The following is a 22,012-nucleotide window of genomic DNA, read 5'->3' as shown; positions in this document are numbered from 1 at the left end:
CTCTTCACTTCCTTCTTCTCCAAGATTCTTTGTGACCTTTGTCGAAAGAATTCCAATGAGTCAGAGTATATTGCAGAAGACAGATGTGATTTATGACAGAATGCAGTGAAGGGCTATCAAGGGGCAATAGTAGGCAGCAGGCCAGAGGGACCACTGTGATGGTTTACATCATAGGCAGGGCTTGATGGTTTACATCATAGGCAGGGCTTATACTATTCCCAAAGTCTCCATAACCGTTAGCATTCCCTGAGGGATACTTTCCTGTACAGGGGATTAGATTGTCAGCTGCAGATGGACAACTAACCCTTAAGAGAGAGACACTGATCTGCCTTTGCTCTTACTGTAAAGCCTGCACTAGCCGGTATTCCTGTGACCATCTCCATCATTCTGGAAGTCATGTCTCTAGTGCTAACTTCCCTCCTGTTGACCATGATCAGAGGTCTGTAATTTCAATTCCTGGTTTCCTAAGATGTTGATTAAGAGGGGTGGAGGTGTGTACCCCCACAGACCTTTATATCTGTCAGTGTCTGTTACCTAGGGATTGCCTCAGAACCTCAGCCAGACTCTGCTTAATAATTCAACAGATATCTGTCCTATCTGATCACTGTATGTGAGCACCCAGGCCTTTCTAGCCTTCCTTGGGTGTATAGAGCTCCAAGTATTTCCAGGAATAATTCATTCTCTATGAGCCCCTGCACTACCTTTCTGGGTGTGGAAAAATCCGAGAGAAAGAGACTAATAGGATGTATATTTTTTTCCAGAAGGCACGAGTACACCTAACAGAAGGAGACACACATACACTACTCTGTAGGGACCTTCCCAATCCTGTCCGTCAGCGCATGGTGAAAGCTCTGTGTTTGAAGTATGTGGATACTCCAGATACTTCCCACAGCCACTGCTGACACTTCTGGGGACCAAGTGGATGGACCAGTGGAGTCTGTATGACACCACTTCCCTTAGCCAATCCTGACAGCAGCTTGTAGGATCTCAGCATTTGCGTTCCCATGGTCTGTGCAGCCTCCTAGGCCAGTTTGCGCAATCTCATCTTCTCGTGCTCTGGGGCCCTTGGCTCCTGATGTCTTTACACATCTCTACGTCTGTACTTTCCCTTTTCCCTGGAAGTCTGTTATTCCCACACAGCCCACTTCTTTACTTGGTTCAGGCATTATTCAAATTTCTTGTAGGTGATAGTTCTTCTTAACTCATTTATTTAGGGAATCCCATCACGGCAGCACTCCTTTCCGGTTCTTCTTTCCCCATTTGATTAACGCTCACTACTGTGATGTTCCTCACTCGGTGCTTCCCCCTCCCACACAAACCAAGATCCACAGCGACAGCAGGCTTTGTGTGGATGATTGCAGGCACAGGAGGGCATGCGTCTCAGTTATTAGTTTCTAAGAAAGGACAGGCAACTTAGTACTTTTTAAGTGTTAAGAAAAAGAATGATCAAAAGAAGCATCTGAAGCCAGGAAAAGGAATTTTGATTTGGAAGACACGGGTGGGTATGGTGATGGGACCAGAAAATTTCAGGACGTGGAAGTTTTAGAACGGATTTGAGCTCCATGTGCCTGGGCTAAAAAGGGGTTCCTCGAGCATGACAGGGCATAGGGAGGCTGAGGACACACTCACTTGCCCTACTTTGGACTTCTACCTGCTGGCATGTGATTTAATGTGCAAATCTTTGGGGAACTGGGTAAGCTGAGTTCTCTTTCATCTATAATCATCATTAATTCAAGTTCAAAGCCTGGCACCGAGGAGGAATTATCGCCATTAAGCCTCCAAGCCCTTGATGACTTACCGTTGCCCATTCTTTCTCTTTACTCTTTCAGATCTGATGTGTTTAATATTAATCTCTTGAGGGCATATAAGTAATTCTGATTCGTGCATTTTTTATCTAAAGGCTGTGTCATTTATGAATCCCGATTAAAAAAAAATACCAAAGTTCCAAGTAGCACGCCGTGACCAGATTTCAGAATCTATTCCCATATAAATAAAGAGGTCTCTAAGTGACACCAGCAAATGTGTGCTGTGCTCTTTGATCCACACAGACATGGCATGGAGTCTGGTAGGACAACTATGGTGTTTGCGAGTGTGCATTTCACTGTCTAGAATGTTATTTCTTTCTTTTTTTTTTTTTTTTTCGAGACAGGGTTTCTCTGTGGTTTTGGAGCCTGTCCTGGAACTAGCTCTTGTAGACCAGGCTGGTCTCGAACCCACAGAGATCCGCCTGCCTCTGCCTCCCAAGTGCTGGGATTAAAGGCGTGCGCCACCACCGCCCGGTAGAATGTTATTTCTTAAAATGCCAGATTCGAATGTTTGAATCCTTTTGGAGTTTGAACATAAAAGTTGACTCTAGAATTTTAAACCTTAGTGCATGCTTCACTGAGCACATAGCTAAAGGTGTTAAAGAAAAAGAAATGTATGACTACAAGACACACAGGGAAGAAATCATCTTTCACGTCTTAGCCTCCTTCCTGAAGTTCCCCTCAAGCATCCCGAGCTGCCAGAGATGCCATGAAATTGATTAACTGTAATTGTGACCATGTGAAGACTCCAGTGGCTTTAGATGGGGCCCCTGCCCTGCTTCTGAAATGCCAACTCCCTGTCTTTATTCAGGAAGGAAAGTGGCTGGCACTGGGCAGAAGGACACAGGGTTTCTTTCCATGCTTCACTTTGTGGAAAGTGGGGACTGACCAGGACAGACCAAGGGTGGAAAGGACAGGTCGTCTGCTTGTTTCGGAGGCCTGGGTCCTGTTCTGGCTTTGCCTCTGCGTCTGCCATGCTGTACATCTCTTACGTAGTTGTTAGCCTCTCCTTCCCTCCCCTCCCCATTACCCCCCCGATCCCTACTTCCCCTTCCACCTCTCATTCTCCTCTCCTGCTCTCCTTCCTTCCTCCCTCCCTTCCTCCCTCCCTCTATTCCTCCCCCCTCTCTCTCTTCTGTCTCTTTCCTTCTTTCCCTTTTCTTCCTTTTTCTACCACCTCCCATGTTCTTTCCCTGTCTTCGTCTCTCTTCTCCATTCCAAGAATTTCATACAATAAATAAATCTAATTCTCCCAACGCCGCCAGAACATGCTGCTCTTATGTGTGTCCTCATTTTTCAGTGTCCCCTGGACTCATTGCTGTGTCAACAGAGAACAGTGAGGGCTGACGGTCCCACTGCAGCCACACACGTGAATGCTTAAGAACCATGACCTTCTGATTGCATGACTTTGCCATTTTATCTAACCCCTTTAGGCATACTGTTCTGCCTCCATCCTCGTTACTGACTTGACTCTTGTGTTTCACTGGACTGAAGTCAGACTCTGTTCTTGGCGTTTGAGAAAATGGGCCTCTAGGTTCTCCACAGTGATCTAATGGCTAACGTTCTAAAAATCACTTCTCTGCAATCAATCTAATCTCTTGCTTTCCCTCTCTGTTTCCCTCTCTCCCTCTCTTGCTCTCTATTCCCATGCCCCCTTCCCAATATTCTGTGTATATATTTGTGTCAGAATTACTTCTGTGGTAATGAATTGATGCATTTATTTTCACTTAGCTTTCCTTCCTCTAAATGCTTCCTCTTTTGATGTAGCTGGCTAGAATGCCTTTTCAAAATCTCAGACAATATCCTAACATTTCTTTCAAAACTCAAGTCTACCCACTATAGCTGTCCTATGGTCATGCAGGGAATTACCGGCCAGGTCATATTCTGGAAGTTTCCTTTCATGCAAGAGAGCATGACTTCACATCTCCATAAGCTGAATTATCCTCATGTGTAGATGTGTTCTCCAGCTGGAAGCCCTTCCTGACTCACAGCTCTGGGTGTAGGGAGAGTAGGAGAGAAAGTTAACTGGGGTACAGCCCCTCATTTTACTGATTTTGTAGGCGAGGAAATACACCTGCTGATGTTCCCTAGAGCATGCTCGAACCGAATGAATTCTCTCTCCATCTGAGCTTGATTCCATTCTGTGGTCTCCTGACTTGTTTTGGCACATAGATCCATGCCGCTGTTCACAGCAGAGGCAGCAAAGCTTCCGGGATTCTTTCTCTCTTTTTCCCCTCCTCTTCCAGCCTCTGGCCAAGTTTTCAGCTTTCCCTCTATGCAGAACCTCTACCTTTCCTGGTCCTTGTGGAGAAAAGTGACAGTCTCTCACAATCTCTGCTTTGTGGGCTGCTTCCCTGTGGCTCTCTGGATCCAGTCTGAGTTAGACTGTTGGGATCATTTTGCATGGAGGCCCTGCTATACTGAACACCATGCCTTATGTGCATGGTATTGTGTTGGGAGACGTTGCTTCCGTCCCTTAGTCTTCACAATGCTTGGAGTTATGCTTTAAGGTTTTTATAAAATCGCACATCTTCCTTGGAATAAGTGTCAACAATTCTGAAAAGTTTATAATAAAACAGAAAGCAAAATCTGACCTTGAGCTCGAGTCTCTGTTTTCATAAAAATGATTAATAGATTAATAATAAATGCCTTTCAGACCATTTGCCCTATAAAATGTCTAGAAACCCATTTGCACACACATGTAGATTGTAGTTTCCGAGGGAAAATAGGGCAAGTCTCTTCCCCGGCGTTTTGTGTAGGAAGACTCCTAACCCAGGTTTCTCATGCTCTTAGTGTATTGTGTTTAAGTTGGACTGACAATTCTTTTGATATTAAGAATATTCTGGCTTGTGACATAAGTAGTATGGCAGTATTGGCCACACTATTCCCCTTTCCCTGCCTCTTGAATACAATGCTAAGCCTGTAATTTATAGTTATACTTCATTAATAAAACTCCAGAGTATAAACTACTCTTATTCCACTGTGATTCCTTCAACAAATTGATACACAGAAGAGTTTCTGACATTTCGTTGATAAGAATTCCATCCTCATGAAGAACTTGCATCTCCTTGGTATGAAAACCATGCTAACTGTTGCCTTCATTTCTAGAATGGTTATCTGGGGTCACACAACCACAGCCGACTTATGAGGTACCCTGCACTCACAATCTCCTCACAACCACAGCCAGCTCATGCAGGTAACCCGCACAGCAGAATCTGCTCATGCAGCTGCCTGCACCCAGAATCTCTTCTCCGAGCCTCAGATGCCTGTCACATTCACAGTTCAGAAACCTCTGTAAAAAGAGACGCACAGAACAAATGGGTTTATTCCTGTTATTTCACAGTGCATATGAAGACCACGCTTGGGGGAGACAGTTCAAATTTGTCACTCAGACCGGCGCGAGTCCAGTTTATTTTAAATGACCAAGGGCGCAGGGATATTTTTGGAGAGACAGAAAACCCACTAATACAGGGGTTGGGCTGCAACTGTCTAGACTTGTTCTTCCTTCAGAAGCTTTTTAGAAAGCGTTCACCCAAAACCACTGTGTTCAGAGGCTCCAAGCAGAGACTCGTGAATGAACACAATGCTTTGTCCTTGGGACTTTGCATTCAACTTGAGCACGCCTCGATGTGTTGGGTCCTTTCTAAACACTGTCTCTGCCTTTCAGTCATTCTTATTCCTATAGAAAAGGCAGTAGGGAAAAGTTAAAAAGTTTTAGAATGTGTTACATAAAACTCTTTTGGAATTTTTGAAAAGAAGTGTTTATAAGAGTACCCTAAAATTTGAAGCACCATAATTATGTAGTAATATTAACTATAATTTAACTTAGTGGGTTACTTAGTAATACTTCGGGGCATGTGGTGGGTTAAGAAGGGGTGGTTCGTACTGTCTTCATTTTGAAGATGACCTACAAAAGCCTCTCCATTTTCAGCAGGAGAATGGTCTTCATTTTTCCCAAGAATGGAGGAATTTGAGGCTTCTGCAGAGATTTGCAATTTGCATACACAAAGTGAATTGCTCACTTAATTCATTCGGTCCCACAAGGGAAAAAATAATTAGGATTCAGCCAACAAAGGCAAGGCAGAAAATTGCCTTTTAGGCAGTGGTCTCATTTTCACTTGGTAAACATAAATAAATCATCGTCTGTAAATTACCATGAGTAGAAAACAGGCGAGATTAGAAGTCAGGTTCTGGTTTTCGAAATGGCTTCAGACTCTGCAGCATACACGCACGCACATACACACACACACACACACACACACACCAGGACAGGGTTGGCTCTTCCCAGGCAGTGTCCACTAATGGTGTAATTCCGGCATGCATATCCCTGTTCCTCAAGGGACTATGCCTTAGAACATCCAATTGAGTAAATCTCCTGTTGAAACGCTAGATGAAATTTCAACCGTTTCTTCATCTAGTTGCAAAATAATCCATTTGGAAAATTGAATTGTGTAATTTGCGATTGTTTTCCAAGTTGCTATTGCAAAACCCTCTTAGCAGCAAATTAAACTTGGAAAGTATGGCCACTTTGCTAATTGCTGCCTGTTAAACATTTATTTCAATGAATGCCATCATTTATGATGAATAAGACATCTGGCCTGTAACTTTGAAACAGACAAATTAATTTGCAGTCTATGTTGGGTTATTTTAAGTCGGGTGGCATACTTAAAGATTTGTCAGGGCTTTGGGAGAGTTTGGCGTTTCTTTCCATGGACCCATGGTAACGTGAGTACTCATCAATTATTTCTTAAATCTCTTCCTGTCTGTTCCCTCATGCCATTTGTCATAGATTCCAACGGCCCTGGAGGCCCATTGCACTGGAAACCTCGACCCATACAATAACCATTATAATACACACATACACACAGACACGCCTATAATATACACACAGACACACATACACACAGATACACACAGTCAAACCTACAATATACACACAGACACACAGACACCATCCACACATATACACAGACACATACACACACAGATTCCCCCCAGACACACAATACACACACACACACACACATATACAGACTCACATACATATACACACAGACCCTACCTCAAACACATAACACACACAGACACACACACATACACAGACATGTATGCACACAGATCCCCCCACAGACACACAATACACACATACACAGATACATACACACACAGGTTTTTCTACAGACATACAATATACACATACACACATACACAAACACACAATACACACAGACATACATATATGGACCCGCACACAATATACACACAGAGACATACAATAGACACACACACACACACATACACTTAACTCACAGATTTTTCCCTTCCCCATACACATACTGCCTTTCAGCTTCTGTGATAAAACACTGTCCTAAAGCAACTCGGGAGAGGTAAAGGTTAACCTCAGCTTACAGGTTATAGTGCAAGACTGACTAATTTATTTTGCTTGGAAATCCATCTGTTTTCTTTGCCTGTTGAACCCCTGCCCATCCCCAAACTCCACCATGGGATCCCCTAGTCCTAAATGAAGAACGGTTGCTTCTTTGATGCTTCACATTTCTCTGATGGTGTGGGGAGCTTAGTAGAGTGGGCTATTCATCAGCATTTGAGTTTGTCTGTTCTTTACCAGTGTGGAGAGGAGTTAACATCCTCAGGCTCAACTTTCTTATCTAGTCAATATAAAAATCATGACAGAATTGAAGGCTATATTGATATGAAGTAGTTATAACTCAATACTTGGTATATTGGTTGGGAATCAGATAAATGTAGCCACAGACATTGTTATTAAGACTTCATTATATTGTCCCTTACAATACATAACAGATGGCCCCAGTCAAGGCTGAGAGTCCATTCCTTACTCTGGGAGCTTTGGGATCTTTGTAGGTACACTCCTGGACACCCCCCGCCCTGACTTTTGTCCACTGAGACTTGATCTATGTAGTTCTTGGGAGTCTGCCTGCCTAGAGCACAGTCCAGTGTCACCACCACTGGTTAGGAATAATCTAACCCTGAGCACCTTTTTAAAAGTTGTATTATTGTACTATGCATTTTTCTCCACTCCCCTGCCTTCCTCCCTTCTCCCCTTCTGTCCTCTTCTATGTTTCCCAAGGTTCCAGTTTACTCAGGACATCTTGTCTTTTTTTCCTCCCTATGTAGATCCATGAATGTCTCTCTTATGGTCCTCATTGTTATCTAGGTAGGTTCTCTGGGATTATGAATTGCAGTATCCAAAAGTCACTTATGGATGTCTGTATGTTATATTTGTCTTTCTGAGTCTGGGTTATCTCACTCAATATGTTTTATATGTTTTTTTTTGATCCATTTACTTGCTTGCAAATATCAAGATGTCATTACTTTTTGCCACTGAGTAGTGCTCCATTGTGTAAATGTACCGCATTTTCTTTATCCATTCCTGAGCACATTTTTGAGATGGCTGTCATTCTGCTTGTATTCATAGGATCCAAGAACAGTGTCTACCCCCATGAGTCCTTAAGAACTTTCTATTTCATATAGGTCCTAGTTAGTGTTCAGCACTGACATTACAAAGCTAAACTGGGTGGATGACCCTGTCACTGCTCTAGTGAGGGAGAGAAGGATGCAAATAAATCTAAAAAAAAAAAAAAAAAAACAAAACTCAGTGTTGGTGTACATGGCAAATGCCAGAGAGAAAGTGGTCAGTGGCAGGAAAGGGAGTGGCAAGGATGGGCAAAGAGAATCATGACCTTTTCATTTGTTTGTTTAAAACATAATTTTTATTGATCCTTTGGGAATTTCACATCACACACAACAACCCCACTCATTTCCTAGTCCCTTGATATCTACCCTTCATCCTGGCAGTGTCTGCCTGCAAATGAAAATTTAAAAAATTAATTAACAAAAAGAAAATAAAAATCCACTTCACTCTTCCATCTTTCCACTCTCCATCATCTCTTCATTCATCTTAGTGGCCTTGGGAGCTGCAGTGTGTTGGAGGAGGCCGCTAGTTAGTTCCTGGTTGCTTACCCCCGAAATAATCACACAGAAACTGTATTGTTTAAATCACTGCTTGGCCCATTAGCTCTAGCTTCTTATTGGCTAACTCTTACATCTTAATTTAACCCATCTCCATTAATCTGTGCATCACCATGAGGTCGTGGCCTACCAGCAAAGTTTCAGCACATCTGTCTCCGGCAGCAGCTCCATGACTTCTCTGTGACTCTGCCTCATTTCTCCCAGCATTCTGTTTAGTTTTCCCCACCTAGCTCTCTTCTCCTATAACTCTGCTATAGGCCCAAAGCAGTTCCTTTATTAACCAATCGTATTCACAGCATACAGAAGGGAATTCCACATCAGCAGTGTGTTGCACAGTCTGCCCTCTTGTCTAAAGAGCTTGACCTGCATTTGTTCATTGTAATGAGTTGTTGGTCTGGTTCAAGGCCTCTGGCTGTTGGTACACCCTCACTGAAACTCCTCTTGGGTATCCTGCTTTGCCTTGAGTCATGGAGATCCTGCAGCTCTGGTTCCACAAAGCCAGTCTCTGCTGGAATCACCACCATCAGGCAAGGGGCAGAGCTAGGTCTCCTGAACCCCTCTACCATTGGGGTTAGTTAGGTCTCCTGTGCCTGCGGTGAGGGGTGGGGATGTCTGTGCCTCTTGTTACCACCAAAGGCAGTGTGGATACCAGAGAATGGACTGCCATCTGAGGCTATGTTGGTGTCTAAGGGTCATGCTGCCACTGGATCCATGGTCCTGCTGCAGCTGGGGTCTGTGTTGATGTCCATGATCCATGTTACCACGGCTGCAGGGGGAGGGGGTATGCAAACCATGCGTGCTGAAATCTGAAGGCCATGCTGAGCTGGCCCCACCCTTTGCTGGCCCTGAGAGACCTGGCTCTGCCCTTGGCTGCTATAGCTGGACATCTGGCCCCGCTTTACATAGGAGAGCGGCCCCCATGACACTGTCTCTGGGAGAGCTGAACCATGGTTTTAAATGGGGCAATCAGTGATGGTGCTATTGAGGAGACACCACATGTAAACGGAGGGAGCATGGGAGTGTGCTGGGTCACGTGAGGGGCAGACAGAAGCAGAGGGCATAGGCTGGTCATTGGAGGTGCCTCCAATGATACCAGTTAGGTCTGTTTTCGAAGATAAGGTTATGCTTTCAAATGATGAAATCCATCGTGTTGATTTCATTCAGCTGGAATTAGGTCTCTTCAAGACAATGACCTCTGACGATACAGCTGGGTTGTAGAGAGGAGTGTAAGAATGTTCTGGAAGTTCCAGGGACTGCCCATTAGGCAGCCCTCAGGTGCAGTGAAAGAAGAGCCAGCCATTTCTCTGAGAGGAATCCGGGGAGTGTGGGAGGAAAGCCTGCTGGTGGGATAGAGCTTGAAACGAGGGAATCAGATTTTTTTCCTCAGCCTGCTTTTCAGGCAGTACCTTCCAGCACGATCAGACAGTGGAGCCAGAAAGCGTGCCACCGACAAGGCAGCCTTCTATTATTTCCTACAGTGCTTCAGGAAAGGCAAGCTGGCCAGCCCACACCATCTGCCCAGAGTCTGGTGAAGGGAAGATGCAGTGATACAGGGCCTGGCTCATGCTGGAGTACAAAATTTATCCAATGATCTGAGAAGCAGAGAATTACCCATTTCTATCTCATCAGAAACGTAAGCTAAAGGGACCCTCCTATCCACCTGTACCCGCTTATCAATATGTTCTACATAGAATAGCTTACGGTTGTGATCCGCTTGGGCTATGCTGGCTGGGATGGCCATAAGGGGTTCATGGTAGCTTAGAGTCAACGAATATGGTCCCCATCCTCAGCAGGCTACCTCTGTATGCATGCAGCCACCCACCCACCCACTGACACACACACACACACACACACACACACATCACCTGAGAACATACCAGCAAAAGCCTGAGGAGGATGCCCATGTGTAGAAACAATTGTGTGATGGACACTTATGCCAGTGTATACACAGACATTGCTTACCTGATAAAATTTATTAGCTATGCATGATTTGAAATTTCAAAACATGGCTTTGCAGTGAGGCTCGCAAAAACTGGGATCTAAGTTTCCAAACTAACTTAACAAAAAGCATCGTGGTGTGGGGATAGGAAAAGTAGATTGGTTCAGTATTTATCTAGAATGCGGCAATCACAGATATACCATTTAAGTTAGCAGGACAAGCCAGTGGGGTTGAAAGAACAGCGTTTGACTTCAGAGGCCTTCAGTGGAGACTGAGGGAATTTGTGGCAATGTGGTTGGAAAGAGATGACCAAGTGATGGGGGAGCATCTCCCAGATCCAACTGCAATTAAAAGAGTGTGTTAGTGTGGAGAGGAATGGCGGCTTTTCCCACATGATTAACATGTGACTTTCTCATGTAGGGATATGTGGCTTTCTTCCACATGTGGGTATTTTGAGTCTGTGGGTTCAGCTGGACCACATTAGAAAGCATTCTGTTGTTTCTTGTCTGTGCTATGTACATAACATACCATGATGGGTATGCTATTTAAAGCATGTACATCTATCTATCTATCTATCTATCTATCTATCTATCTATCTCTTATCTATCTATCTATCTATCTATCTATCTATCTATCTATCTATCTATCTATGTATGTATCATCTATCTATGTATCATTCATCTATCTATCTATGTATCTATCTATGTATCTATCTATGTATCTATGTATCTATCTATGTATCTATGTATCTATGTATCTATCTATCTATCTATGTATCTATGTATCTATGTATCTATCTATGTATCATCTATCTATGTATCATCTATCTATCTATGTATCTATCTATCTATGTATCATCTATCTATGTATCATCTATCTATCTATCTATCTATCTATCATCTATCTATCTATCTATCTATCTATCTATCTATCTATGTATCATCTATCTATGTATCATCTATCTATGTATCTATGTATCTATCTATCTATCTATCTATCTATCTATCTATCTATCTATCTATCTATGTATCTTCTATCTATCTATCTATCTATCTATCTATCTATCTATCTATCTATCTATCATCTATCTATCTATCCATCCATCCATTCATCTATCATCTACCTACTTACCTACCTAACTACCTACCTACTGACCTGTGCTTTGGAAACAGAGTATAACACTTTGTACACATGAAACAAGTGCTCTACCACTGAGCTACATCTCCAGTGCCTGTCCAAAACTTTTAGATGTAGCTTCCATTATAGAAGAGGAGAGGCATTGTGGGAAAAATAAGTCTAGCACATGGAACATTTCAGAAGAAGTCTGACATGATCTTTTCTGAAGGCAGGCATCATTTACTAAATGTGGGAGACTCTTTGAAACTGAGAGGCCCAGAGATACAAGAACAAATGCCCTTTTCAAGTCCTTCCTGGATCCTACACTGGGGTAATGCGTGTGGGCATAGACGTTGTGCTGAGAAGCAGCAGTGAGGACTTTCGGGAGCTTTATACATAAGATAGAAATTAAATGGCCCAAGGAGTTCTTGTCTGGTTTGTTAACTGTGAAGATAACAGTTCAGGGATGCGAAGCTTGTTATTTGTACGAAATTCTTATTGGAGTTGTGGAGAGGATCCTGTGAATAGCTATAATTTACCTTCAAAGCCATCAGCCACCAGTGGCTGTTTATATAAGCATCTGCTCACAAACTCACCTCACATCTGCCTGCGAAGAGAGGAAGCAAATAAAACCCAGATAGGAAAGGTTAATGCTGATTTGAAGCGGAGGACGCATGACCGTGTTTGTCTTTCAGGATGCTTGTTGAAATATTTGAAATAAATCTCTGCAAAAGAAACTATAAATGAAAAGTCCTAGAAAAGTGAAAAGACAAAAAGCCAGAAGGCAGAAAGCAGAGGAGACATTTTTCCTGCTCTGTAGACCAGGCCAGCCTCGAACTCAGAGAGACCCACCTACCTCTGCCTCCCCAGTGCTATGGTTAAAGATGTGCACCACCACGCCAGCCTACATTTTTTTTTAAGTAAAGGACTTAAAGGAGAAAGATGACAAGAGGATGTGATTCCTCAAACAGCTGTTAAAAGCACCACTTCAAATGCATTTAACAGCTACAGTAAAGTGAACGCATTAGGTGTGGCATAAATACAATACAACTGTTATGTTTCTTAAAAATAAGCACTATGAGACTGTATAACAGGCCCAAAATACAGAAACCAAGTGTGGGTGGAGTGCTCAGCCATGAACAGGACATCCATATCACCCCCATACCTACAATGAGGGGGTAAGGGCTGATAGAGCCAGGGGCTGGGGAGGACAGAGACAATACAGTGTCTTCTGGACAAGAGAGGACCACTGTACTTATGAACTCAGGACAGCCATGGTGGCCTGCATAAGACCTGGACAATATCAGGCCAGCAGACATCTAGCAGAAGATGGGGGTGGGGTGGTGAAATGGCTCATGAGACTCCACTCCTAACTGAAGATGACTGATGGTTGATGGATGCCGAGGGTGGAGATTAAGGTTTCTTTAGGGTGTAGATTGGGACATGTGTCAGTGAATGACCCTAGTTCTGTGGAAATGGGTGTGCTAATAGTACTCAGTGGATTATAATAATGCTTTGATAAAGGATATTAAATTGGGAGGAGTCATGCAGAAAGAGTCAAGATGAATTGGAGCAGGGAGAATGGCAGGCACATGTGATAAAAATGTATCATATTTATATGTGTAAAATTCTTAATAAATTCTTAATAATATTGTATGTAAAAATAGGTTTGTGTTTGGGAAATAGTCACCAAAACTTCTTATATGCATTTGACTGCATGACTTTTAAGAGATGAAAGATTAAAGAAGCCAAAGAGTACATATGGTGTGATTGATTGCATTTACTTGTAGGGGCAATTTTGCTTGTTTCTTGTTTATTTGCTGTTTTAAAAGCAGACTAATGGATGGTGTTAAGGTCAGTGGAAAGTTCTGGCTGAGGAGAGATGATTATGTTCATCCATTGGTCTGGGTGCTGCCTATACAGGTATGTGTGCACACAGGTAAAGACTCAGAGAATTGCAGCCTTGAGGTCCCTCATCCAAATTGTGATTGGTCCAAGGGCCTTTGCTAGACGTGACAGGGAGGATGTGATGTTTGTGGTGGCTGGAGCTTTAAAACCACAGTGCTAAGTGTGTGCACGTCAAAGAAAAGGCTGTTGAGAGACTGAACTCTCTTGCATACTTTAGGGAGGTGGATCGAGCTGACACATTTGTTCTTAAACTTACCTACTCCTGGGCAATGTGTATCAATTATTTTGTCACCATGTTCACTGTTGGTGGCTCCTGGGGGTGGAGAGTGGGTTTTGTTTTAGGGGTGTCATCTCTTCAGATTGACCATGCTTCAGAGGATGGTCTCTGCAGGTGCCTGGTTTCTGCATGTGCCCCGCCTCTGCAAGCAGCCTGCTGTCTGCTACTGAGCTATATCCTGAGCTGGAATGAACCTTTCTGAAGATGTATCTTAGAGCTTGAAGGCATTCCTTCACCACCCTGTCTCCAAAAGCATCTGCATTCTCTCTTGTGTCTAGCTGTTGACATCTTCAGATGTTCACTCTGTTACCCACTTACTGTTTGTAAGAAGTGGATGCTGTTGGTCTGCAGCTCTGAGAAGTGACCATTTCCAAGCCAGAAGCTCCAGTCTGAGTTCAGACCTACCTCTACCTGTGAAATGCTATCTACGTTACTTCTTAGTTCTTAATACCTCTATCTCTGTGTTTTGTTTAACGGTGGTACTAAGAATGTTACATGATTGCCATGGAGAGTCCCGTGGCAATCATCGAGCGCTCCGTGGTGTGGTTGAATGATTGGGCTTCCTTCTGGGAAGTAGATATAGCATTGTCACTATCGAGATTAACAGTAGGGTGGGATTCAGGTCTTCACTGAATTAGAATAGCTCTTCCGCACACTGAAATTTCTTTTGGAAAAAAATCTTATTAAATTATTCAACGTCTAAAACAGAACTGATAACCAAAGTTTTAATATAGTCCCTGATTACTGTGTATTTGAGTAGGGAATCCAGCCTCTTAAATAGAAGAAGCAATAGCATTACAAAATATTGGTGTGATATTTGAGAATAAAATTCTGAAAAGTCTTGGCAACAAGGAAACCAAATAGAGGCCGTATTAGCCACATCTGCTGTAGTGATAATTCAGACTCTGGGTGACTTACAGTGTGTGTTTATCTTTCGCTTTGGTCCCATCAGGGATCTGGCCAGGGATCTGCTTGGCTGTGGGTAGCATGAGGACACTAGCATAGATTGCCTCAGTTTTCAATCTACAGCCTGCTGGGACCTAGGGAGGAGGAGGAGGAGGAGGAGGAGGAGGAGGAGGAGGAGGAGGAGGAGGAGGAGGAGGAGGAGAAGGTCTTTCCCGTGTTGGAGAGCTGGAACTCCAGAAGGAAGATAACTAATTCCACAGGCATGCAAAGGTCCTCTCGCACGCGGCTTAGCTCACATGCTGTTGATTAATGCACATTGGGTGGCCAAGTCTAAAGCCATTGGAAAACAGTTGGAAGGGTTAGAAGGAGCCAACCACTATTGATAAATAACCCAATCTGTGCCTGAAGATAAAGTTTGATGTGAGCTGCAAAAATGTGCCTTTGGTTTGGTTTGAATGCCTCCCAATGTCAGAGACAGAGAAAACTATTTCTGCACAACCATATCTTAGCCCTTCCTTGTAATACTTTTGTGTAGCTTCAGGGTCAGGTCTCATAAAATGTACTCTGATTGTTTTTTCCTCTACAACTTTTGAAAGATCTTGAAAATTTATATCTCATTTAAATATTTTATAAAATTTACCGGTATAGTAATCTGGTGCTGGACATTAGTTGTTAAAACATTTTCTTTTTTTTCCTTCATCGTTACCAGGGGTTATATTTCTGTACTAATTATATGTCCTCAGATTTTCTGCGTTTTCATAATTAACCTTTGTAATAAGTTTTGTATTTAACTGTTTGTTGGAACATCTTAAAGTCCCTTCTATCTCTGCTTACCAGGTGTAGTGTTTCCTTTCATTTCTGGCCTTATTTATTTTAGCCTTCTTTTTTTCCCCCTGTATTTAAGAATCTTCAATTTTGTTGACATCTTCTTAAAAGTCAACTCTTAGTTTCATTGATTTTTAAATTGCTTTTCTACTTACTACTGAATTTATTTCTACCATAATTTTTATAGCTTCCATCTGCTTAGTTTGGGCTTAGTTTTTCTGTTTCCTTTTTTAGCTCCTTATGGTAAATGTTGGTGTGCATGGCAATGTCTCTTCTTTGAATGGCGCCACTGCCACTGCCCTCTGTCCTCTCAGTGCTGTCGTGGCTGTGGCACACATATATATCATAGCTGTAGCACACACTTATGTCGTGGCTATAACACACACGTGTGCCATGGCTACAGCACACACATGTGGCATGGCTGTAGCACACACATGTGGCATGGCTGTAGCACACATGTGTGGTGTGGCTGTAGCACACATGTGTGGCATGCTGTGCTCCCATTTTAATTTATCTAAAATGATATTTTTAAATTTTCCTTTTGATTTAATTTTTGAACAATTATTTGTTTAAGAGCAGTGTTTCATTTCTATCTTTTTGGGAATTTTTATTCCTAAGCTTTCTGTCATCTATACTGACCTCAAACCCCTAGTGATCCTCCTGCCTCACCCTCCCAATGGCTGGTATTAATCCTTAACTCATGGCCTGTTCTGGAGAACATTCTGTTTAGTTCAGGATGTGTTTGGTGGAAACCTCTGTTGATATCTGTTAGTGCCATTTGTTCTTCAGTGATACACAAGCACTCTGCTCCCTTAGGAATACTTTGTATAGGGCTCTGTCCATTGTGGAAAGTGGGGTACTCCCAAAATTGTACTCTCCATTGTGAGGTACCTGTATCTATGATTGTGATGTGTTTTGGGGACTGATCCTCTATCATCCATCATGCAGTGTCTTTTGTGTTTTGCAATTTTTCCGAGTCAAAGTCTGTTTTATATGATGTAAGTATGGCCATCCTCCCTTCCTTTTGCATATTCATCTTTATGGAACGCAGTTTTCAATCTCAGTTTATCTGTGTCCTTGAGTCTGAAGTGACTCTTTAATTTGGACTTTGTCCTTTAAGGCACACTGTGTGCTTTTGATCAGGGAGTTCAATATATTTACATTCAAAGTCACTGCCAACACGTAAGGCTTAATCATCATTTTGTGTCTGTCTTGTGACTCTTTTGTCCTGGCTAACTGCTGCTGTCTTTGTCATTTGTTGAGAAGTTCTTTGTTGTTGCTGCTATGACATACTTCTTTCTGTCTTTTGTGTATATCCTATGAGGTTGTGTAGGTGGATGGATGTGTGAGCATATGTGATGATGATGGAGCTTAAAGTATTTTGACTGCAATTCTCTTTATTTTACCCAATAACTTCAATGATATTATTATGTAACTCTTATATTTTTCAACTTCTGTTTTATAAAACTAATGTTAAAATACATGTTTTTATATTATGTACACATTAATGTATTTTACGATTATAGTGTTCTCTGCATTTTTGCTTCTACACTAGAATTAATTATTAATACACCCTTGCATTATTGGAGCAGTATATATTTGTCTATCTATACCTTTATCAGCAAATTTCAAGCATTTATGTTTTGTTTAGTTTTCTTTCGATTGGAAAACCCCTTTAGCAAGGTAATTATCATTTAACTCTTCAGCTTTTATATAAGCTTTATTTCCTTTTTAATTTTGGAGGATGGTTTTGCCAGATACCGAATCGTTGCTTAATAGTTTATTTATTCTTTTCATCTTGGGCTATATCATTCCATTCTTTTTCGACGTTGAGGAAACCTGTGATCTTGGGGTGGTCCAGCTTATTTTTCTCTTATTGACTTCAAAATTTTTTCTTTTCCATTAGTCTTTGAGATTATAATAGGGCTTTCTGTTGCAAAGTGTCCCACTGTACATTTCTTTGTATCTAGGCTAGTTAGCATCCATTGAACTTACTTGCTCTGGATGCACATTTCCTTCTCCTTACACTGAGGGGGTTTGGTCAATCTTTCTTCAGATAAATTTTCAGTTCTTCCCGTTTTGCTTTCTGGAACTTTCTTAACTGCACAAGTTGGTCTGAGAGATGGTGTCTCTCAAGCCGAATTGGATAATTTCAAATGACCCGTGTTGAAATTGATTATTCTGTCTTCTCCATCAAGTTTGTGTTGAGTTTCTGTGGCTGTGATGGAACACTGGTTAAAGCAACCTGATTGAGGAAAATGTTTTCTTGGCTTCAGGTTTACAATCCACCATCAAGAGAAGACAGGGCAAGACTCAAAGCAGGAACTTGAAGGTTGAGACTTGAGCAGAGGCCATAGAGAGTGCTGTTTCCTCGCTTGCTCATCTTGCTTCCTTATACAGCCCATGCTACCTGTCCAGGGGTGGCACCACTCCCATATTAATCATTCATTAGGAAATCACCTCAACAGATTCACCCACAGGTCAGTCTGATGGAGACAATTCAATTGATGAGGTTCTTACTCCCCAGGTGATTAGTTTGACTCAAGGTGACAAAAGCTAACTGTCCTGTCTTCACTGGTGAATGTCTCCATTCAATGATTATTTTCCAAGTTCCCAACATTTCTATCCATTGCTTGTTATTTTATTGCTATTTTCCTTTTGGCTCCTGAATCCCCTGCACCAGAACATTGAACACATGTAAGGTATTTATTTTTAGTAACTTAGCAGGTGATTCATATACCTCTGCTTCTTTAGCATCCATTTGCAGGGATGTAGTGTGTACCTCTGGCTGGGGTCTGTTTGTTTCCTTGCCTTGGAACTTCGTGTTGGGCTCAGCACCTTGGAGAAAACAGCCCCCCTCCCTGTGTCTTGACAGGCAGCCTTCAGATAGGGAATGACTTTCAGGCAGCCAGGCTAGAAATCCTGAGGGTCTTTCTGACCTTCTCCGTGGGTTCCTCCCCTGTGAACTTGTATGTGCAGATTTCAGCCTGAGAAGTGCTCAACTTTTTCGGCGCCTGCACCTGTGCACCTGTTCACACCTGTTTGTGTGACGCCCACATTAAAGGTGCTTTGAAATGGGTGAGCCACCCCATTCTTCTGCTCATGCTTTCTCTGGCCTCTCCACTCTGAGATTGTGAGAGGCCCTGTTAGGGAATGGAGTGGGCCAGGTATCAGTGAACAGAATAAACTCTCCGCCTTTTACAACTGAATTCAAGTTGCAGCTCTCTGAGAAGGACACACAGGTGACTTTTCCCACAAAGGACCATTTCATTCAGGGTCCAGGGATAAAACAGAGGGCTTAAGCCCAGCAGCCCCCTTCTGGGTCACATCCAAGCTTATGCAGATGTGTTCAAAATGATAAGACTAAACCTCAACCAAATAGAAATATATAACTGCTGCTTGCTTAACCAATTAAGTCTGAGATGACCTGATTGCTCCTAAAACTACTCTCAATATCTGCTCTGTTGCCTTAACAAGTGGCTGGATGTGTGATTGGGGATATTTCCTGCATGCAAACATAATTTAGTCATTTCCAAATGAGAGTAAATCTTCTTTCCCCTGAGGAATAAGGTATTTGCAGATGACCTCAGGATGTCTCTCCTGCATTGAGAATCGCCGTGGATCCCACCACCCTAACTTGTAGCCACACTGAATAGTGAGAGAAAACCAGAATCAAGCGGCCTGAGTGGAGACCACATCACAGAACATGTGCACACAAAGTGGCTTTGTCCTTTAACTTTTCTTCTGTCCCCTGTGGGAATAATTACACATCAGTTAGAACAAGGAGTGTATCAGAAATGAGTCTTCACGGCCTTAGGAGTTTGTAAAGGTTTTGGCAGATTTAAGCTAGATTTCTGTTAGGGAAGACTGTCAGGATAAACAGTATGGCTTCAGAATCAACGAGAAGTGTGGAGAATCGAGTGGGAGATAACTCCATTTGGGACCAGCTTAGTCATGGTGCTGTGGGCAGGAGCGGATGGAAAGCTGCCATGGGGAAATGCTCTTCCTACTGCGATTCCAAAGGGGACATGTGGCTTACCTATGGTCATAGTCTAAAGATGCTGGGCATTCCTGACTTGCTCAAAGTCTAGAGAGGCTGGCGCTGGTTACCTAGAGCGAGAAGATACTCATATGTGGAGGAGCCCGCTGTCTGGTTTGGGGGCCTTCGGCTGAGAACCCCTCTAATGACAATTGTTGGTCTTCTCCCTCGTTTCAGGGCTGCGATATGAATCAGGTGATTTTTCACTTGTGTCTAAAGCCCCAGGCAAAAGTCTCATTCTCGGATGTATAGGAAAGAGGGGAGGCGAGGCTGACAGTTGTACTGACAGCACACACAACATGGAAAGGAAACACGACAGCCAGAAATCAGGGCGCTATTTCACAAGAATTGGGCATGGATTGTGGCAGCCATGATGGAAGCACCAAAGTGTGGATGTGATTGGAAGGGGTCGAGGTCTAAGCTGTTTGCTGACCGGGGACTTCAGAACTCAGTGGCATGGGTTTACTCCACATGTAGGAGAACAACAGCTAATGTATGCAGTAATTTTAAAGGACACACATACCTGTTTAGAGTGCATCTAGCTGACGCTGTATAACAGGCTTACCTTGATCAAAATGAATTAAAACATGAAATGGGATATAAAATGCTAAATGTCCACATTCAAGATAGAACTACTTCCCCCCCCCCTTTTTCACACTTATTTTTGTTGCATCATTGTAGTATAAGATTCACTCCTATTTTAGGAATAAATATATTAGTCTATGCATGCATGCATATTTCTACACCCTTCCCTGGGCATGCATGTCCTGAAGAGGACCACATCCAGGCAGCTTTACGCTGTGCATTTATTTGCATGCTGTGTTTTTCTGCCACGTGTCACAGAAGAAAGCGACCATAGGAGTCTTGGCTGGATAGGGGACAAGGGTGAGAGATGTTGTCCGAGCTGCTGGCTTTGCACAGCCATCTGAGGAAGTTCTGTGGGCAGATGCAGGGTGTCTGTGAGGTTGGATTATTCTGGAATGGAATGCAGACGTGAAGGGAAAGAATTAATGTCAAAGGTCGTAGGCAGTCCTTGCTGAATACGTTGGTTCTTACCTCAGGGAAACTGGCTCTTTCTTATGTTCTGCCTGCCTGGGCTCGGCCATCATGAGAGCCATTCCATGAGGCCTTTGGGTCTCTGTTTCAATACTTTCTTCTTAAATCAATCAATCAATGAATCAATCAATAAATGAGAGAGAGAGAGAGTCTTTAGCCCCTTATAAAAGAATAGTAGATGAACCACCAAGTGGTTCATGGGTGAAGTCTTTCCACTCCAGGTCTTTAGACCCAGGGCAGGGCTCTGTGTGTCCTCCAGAAGCCCACCAGGTAGCTCATCCCAACACCCTCCTCATTTGTGAACTTCTGGAGCACGTGAAGGGACTGGAAATACAGATGCAAAGCTCCAGGCTCTCCATGACACAAGGCAACGGTAGGATATTCAAGAGGAGTCCCAATGAGGGCCTAGTATAGATAGTGTGCAGAAGCAGATGCTTGAACCAGACAGATGACTCATTGCAATGAACGTGTAGAAGTAAAGACGTATGGACTAAAGGATCTACTGTGTGACTCACTGGGCTGCACTGCAGCTTTCTTCCCTAGATTTTATTTTCTTATTTATGTATTTTTTTGTTGTTTTATTTTGTTTGTTTTTAGTTTTAAATTTTGTTTTGGGGGGTTGCAAGGGCAGAGGGTGGAAGGGAGGGGATGGAGAGATGAGTGGGTTTGGGATGCATGATGTGAGGTCCACAAAGAATCAATGAAAGGTTAAAAAAGGAAAAGAACAGAAGTTTCCTGAGTACAGATCACAACTTGGTAGCCCGTGTCCTTACAACGTATTTTTATCCTTAGGAGCTGCTATGTGTCTTTACGTATGGAAGATTAAGTTCCAGGAGAGTAGTAATGTTGCCTGCCACCAGAACTAAACTCAGAATAAGTGCTAAGAACTTAAAAAAAAATGAATGAGTAGATGGATAGGAGGCAAACTAAAGATTAGATAGTGTGGGTCATGGATGGGTGCAAGGAAGATGTTTAGGGAAGAGCCATGTTTCTTCTTCAGCTAAACTGAATGGTGTCTTCCTTGATACTGTTACATGCTGAAGAATCTAACATGTGTATTATCTAACAATCAATACACAAAGGCTATACCACATAGATAGTTAATTCAGTGGAGAACCCGATTAATATGAAGG

General features: G+C 42.7%; 1 protein-coding gene across 2 annotated transcripts in view; it reads left to right on the top strand.

Moving 5' to 3' along the window:
- Nucleotides 1-22,012, top strand: part of Dok5 (docking protein 5) — a 135,088-nt gene that overhangs the window by 61,983 nt on the left and 51,093 nt on the right. Inside the window, exon 1 of one of the 2 annotated variants that reach the window (XM_057781092.1) lies at nucleotides 6,484-6,530. The exons of the other annotated variant lie outside the window; for it this stretch is intronic. The gene's annotated coding sequence lies outside the window, so the exon portion shown is untranslated. Of the gene's footprint in view, nucleotides 1-6,483; nucleotides 6,531-22,012 lie in introns of those variants that run through there. 2 annotated transcript variants of the gene reach the window in all.

The sequence above is a fragment of the Chionomys nivalis genome, chromosome 9, assembly GCF_950005125.1.
Source record: "Chionomys nivalis chromosome 9, mChiNiv1.1, whole genome shotgun sequence".
Lineage (NCBI taxonomy): Eukaryota > Metazoa > Chordata > Mammalia > Rodentia > Cricetidae > Chionomys > Chionomys nivalis.
This window is presented reverse-complemented; position numbering and strand designations above follow the sequence as displayed.